At 40.3% G+C, this 4868-nt stretch overlaps 1 pseudogene across 1 annotated transcript; it reads right to left on the reverse strand.

Moving 5' to 3' along the window:
- Positions 1-1602: 1602 nt before the first annotated feature.
- On the reverse strand, positions 1603-1999 carry LOC103257687 (annotated as a pseudogene). The gene has a single exon (XR_504136.2). The product of XR_504136.2 is annotated as a 60S ribosomal protein L35 pseudogene (transcript).
- Positions 2000-4868: the final 2869 nt, after the last annotated feature.

Consider the following 4868-nt stretch of genomic DNA (forward strand, 5'->3'; position numbering starts at 1 on the left):
ATCCACTCACCTCAGCCTCCCAAAGGTGCGGGATTACAGGCTGAGCCACCAAGCCCAGCATAATACCCTATTTTTACTATACCCTTTCTATGGAGATACACAAATACCACTGTATTACAATTGCCTACTATTCAGCACAGTAACATGCTGTCCAGGTTCATAATCTAGGAGTAATATGCTACATTATGTAGCCCAGGTGTGTAGTAGGCTATACCATCTAGACTTGGGTAAGTACACTCTTTGATGTTTGCACAAAAACAACGTTACCTGATGAAGCGCTTCTCAGGACATAACCCTGTCGTTAAGCAATAAGTTACTGTACATATGTAAAAACCCAACAAACTGTGTATCTAGATTAGGGTACATCATGCCCTCTATTGTGTGGACATTATACCTGAATAAAAAGAAAAAAAGGGTCCCATCTCCATTCTTAAATTTGAGTGTGATGGGAAGAGTGCTGCTGGACTAGAATGCAGTGCTGTAATTTGGTCCTGTCTCCAAGACTGTTTACCATACACTTTCTGAGACCAGAGACAAGCATACTATAGTAGCAATACATGAAGGTTGCAATGCTGCATACATCATAAGGGCTTCACTGAATGTGGTTTGGGGATTAATATCTTAAACCTATATTGATAGTAAGTATAATTCTGAAAAGTGCAGGGCTATACAACTTTGGTTTCTAAATCACATTTAAATACACTGGACTATTAGGTGTGTGAGATCATGGGATTTTACTCAGAGATGAGTCTTTAGGGCCTGAGACAGTATGCCTGGTATACAAATGTTTGCTCAAAAATTATTTACAGTGGAACATTACTACTAATTCTCCAGCAAAAGGATTTTAAAAGTACTATGAACAATCATATGCAAAAAATTGGATGACCCAGATGAAATAGAAAAATTGAAAGAAACACAAAATCTAAAAGACTAAATCATAAATAAATAGAAATATGAATAGACCTATAATGAGATTGACTCATAATAAAAAAAACCCTCCAATAACAACAAAAAACCTCTGTACCAAATGGTTTCAATGGAAAATTCTACCAAACAATTCTACCAAACAAATTATTTAAAGAAGAACATAAATCTTTCTCAAACTCTTCCCAAAAAAGTGAAGAGGGAACACTTCCTAATCATCTGTGAGACTGGAATTACTCTGACACTAAATCCACTATGAGAAAAGAAAACTAAAGGTCAATATCCTTTATGAATATTAATGCAAAAATCCTTAACAAAGTACTACCAAACCAAATTCAGCAGCATATTAAAAGGATGACAAGCCAAGCATGGTGATTCATGCCTGTAATCTCCCCCACTTTGGGAGGCCCAGGTGAGAGGACTGCCTAAGCCCAGGAGTTAGAGACCAGCCTGGGTAACATAGCGAGACATCATCGCTACAAAAAATTAAAAAAAAAAATTAGTTGGACATGGTGGTGCATGCCTGTCATCCCAGCTACTTGGAAGGCTGAGGCAGAAGGATCATCTGAGCCCTGCAGGTTGAGGTTGTGGTGGACGTGAGTGTGCCACTACACTCCATCCTGGGCAACAGAATGAAACTCTGACTCAACAACAACAACAAAAAAGTTTTTTTCGGTGTCAGCCAGTTGTGTTTTATTCATGGAGGCTCAGGCCTTGACCGCGTACTTCCGCAGTGGGTACAGCTGCTCCTTCCACTGCTGCTTCTTGGTCTTCAGGTTCTCCTCGTGCTTGTTGAGCTGGGGGTGCATGGCATGCATTTTCTTAGGCCGCAGATTCAGGGGCTTGTACTTCTTGCCCTTGTAGAACTTCCTGTGGTTTTCTTTCTGAGTCTGCTTAATAACTTGAGAACATGAGCAATGGATTTGCAGACGACTTGGATCTTGGAGAGCTTGGATACCGTGCAGTCTGTCACTTTGGCGACCCACAGCTGAGACAGCTCCACCTTCAGGTTGTCCAGCTGTTTCAGCAGCTCCTCCTTCTTGCCGCGAAGGTCTCGGGCCTTAATCTTGGCCATTGCTGCATAAGCCACCACCGCCACAGCTGCCTGCTCCGAGGAAAAGAGCAACAAAAAAATTTTTTTCAGGTGATTACACACCATGACCAAGTGGGACTTGTTCCTAGAATGCAAGGATGGTTTAACAAACAAAAATCAACCAATGTAATATTTCAAATTAACAGACTGAAGGTTTAAAAAAAAAAAGCACGCACACACAATCGTCTCAATTGATGCAGAAAAAGCATTTGACAAAATTTAACATCCTTTAATGATAAAACCACTCAACAAGTGAGGAACAGAAGTAAACTACCTCAACATAATAAAGGTCATATATGAAAATCCTACAACTAACGTCATACTTAGCAGTGAGAAAATGTTTGCAAATCACATATCTGATAATGGATTGATATCAAGACTATATAAAGAACTTCTATAACTCAACAATAACAAACCTAATTTTAAAATAGGCAAAGGATTTTAAGACATTTCTCCAAAGAAGATGCACAAGTGACCAATAAGCACATGAAAGAAATGCTCAGTATGACTAATTAGGGAAGAACACATCAAAACCGCAATGTGACACCACTTCATATTCATTAGTAGGGTTATTACCAAAATAAAAAATAAAAAGGGGAGGGAGAAAAAACAAGTGTTGGTGAGGATGTGGAGAAATTGGAACTCCTGTGCATTGCTGATGGTATTGTAAATGATGAAGTCGCTGTGGAAAACAGTATGGCAGTTCCTCAAAAAATTAAATATGAAATTACCATATGATGTAGCAATTCCACTTCTGGGTATATATGCAAAAGAACTGAAAGCAGGGACCTGAACAGATATTTGTACACCTATGTTCATGGCAGAATTATTCACCATAGCCAAAAGGTAGAAAAACCAAATGTCCATCAAAGAATGAATAGATAAAATATGATATAGGGACAATGGAATACTGCTCAGCCTTAAAAAGGAATGATATTCTGATACCTGTTACAACATGGATGAACTTTGAAGGCATTATGCTAAGCCAGACACAATAGGAGACATATCATATGATTCCACTTATACAAGGTAAAAGTACCTGGAATAGTCAAATTCACAGACATAGAAAGTAGAATCATGGTTACCACGTGCTGGAGGGAGGGATTAATACAGAGTTAGTGTTTAATGGCTGTAGAGTTTCAACTTAGAATTATGAAAACGTTTGTTCTGGAGATGGATAGTGGTGAAGGTTATGAAATAATGTGAATATACATAATACCACTGAACTACACACTTAAAAATGGCCAAAATGGCAAATTTTATTGTATGTATATTTTATCATAATTTTTAAAAATTATTTGTGGAAAAAAGGAAAGAGAATTCACCAGCAGAGTGGCCAGATATGTGGCAGAATGGCAGACTCTGGAAGAATAAAACCACCAGCACATGGAGATCATCTTCCAATCTCCATTCATTTGTTCAATGTGTTTCCCCACTGTGAATGTTTTACCCTTACCTCAGCCCTGCACCTGTCCCTACCTCTAAATCCTTCAAGACTTGGTTCTTGGACTCCCTTCCATGATGCCATCACCATCCACGGGGCTTTTTTGCCATTTTGCTTTCTCTGAGCTCTCACTTGAAGAAAACACCTATCACCTATCTGCATCCCTAGCCCTTGCCCTGTCCATCCGTCCCAGGCATGCTGGGAAGTGGCAGGGTCTTTTATATTCTTTGTAATTTCTTACCCCTACTCCATTTATTCCTTTTCATCAGGGTTCCAGAACCCAGAATTTTTATTTCCTCCTTTTATCAAAACCTGTTTTCTAATTCTTCACAGTAAGAATGCCTGATAGTAACTCTCAGGGATATTTTTGTATCTTAACGTGGGCTGAAGGTAAAAGCAAGACAGAGTAGATTTTCCAGTACCAGTCAGCAGATGGAGAGCTCTCTTTGGGGCAAAGTGAGCTTTTCTGTGGTCCTGGCCTCTGCCATGTTGGGGTCAGACCATGACTCTTCCTAAGATGAGGAGTTCTGTCCTACCTCTCACTTCTTGCTTTCAGCTTCTCTGCTATGGTGGCCTGGTGACAGAGTCTGCAGCAACTTCTGCTCCAGATGGGACCTGGGTGTGTGTGAATCCCCAACCTCCTCCCCAAGGCCTTGATCCAGGTGATGTCAAAATCCTCTGGCAAAAACATGGCCCACGAATTACAGGGTGAGGTGAAGACTTTCAGAGGACTCAATTACAGCTGCCTGAATTGGAAACCAGAGGTGGACATAGGATAGTCCACAGTTCAAGGGTCAGCATGTGATATAAATCAACTCAATTAGTCTCAGTGTCAAGACAGTGCAGGAACTACCAGCATGGAAGAAAGCAGGGCTGAGAATCCAAAGAGTGACAAAGTACAAATGGCTCTGCTTGATTTAGCTATGCCTGAAGCCTTGGCTCACAGTGTGGAAGTTGAACTTTCAGAGCCAGTGCCTTTCCTTCTTGGCCTAAGCTGGGTTTGAGTGGGGTTATGGATCTTGAACCCAAGATTCCTGACCAACACAGTGTTGCAACCATCACACTGCCTCCCTTTCTGAGCCCTTACACAGGAGACGTAAGACCTGTCCACCATTTCCTCAACCTCCAGGGGAGATGAGATGAAATGGCTTTCTATTCTCTCCCATGAAATTAGTGCAGACCTTTTCCCTACCTTGGCTAGTGGGGCTGTTTAGAGATCTTACTTCAGTTTTTAGAAGGTTAAGTGGAAGTTACCAAAACTCATCAACAATGAGCTGTGATATTTAACAGGGCACTTGGATTGAAATTTTTTTTCCTTCTACTTTAATGGCCAAAATCTGTCAGTTTTTACTAGAGGAAGAAAGTAAGAAAATGATATTAAACACATGATAAACGGCTGATATTTCA

Source organism: Carlito syrichta, unplaced genomic scaffold, assembly GCF_000164805.1.
Source record: "Carlito syrichta isolate Samal-C Ts95f unplaced genomic scaffold, Tarsius_syrichta-2.0.1 Scaffold301837, whole genome shotgun sequence".
Taxonomy (NCBI): Eukaryota; Metazoa; Chordata; class Mammalia; order Primates; family Tarsiidae; genus Carlito; species Carlito syrichta.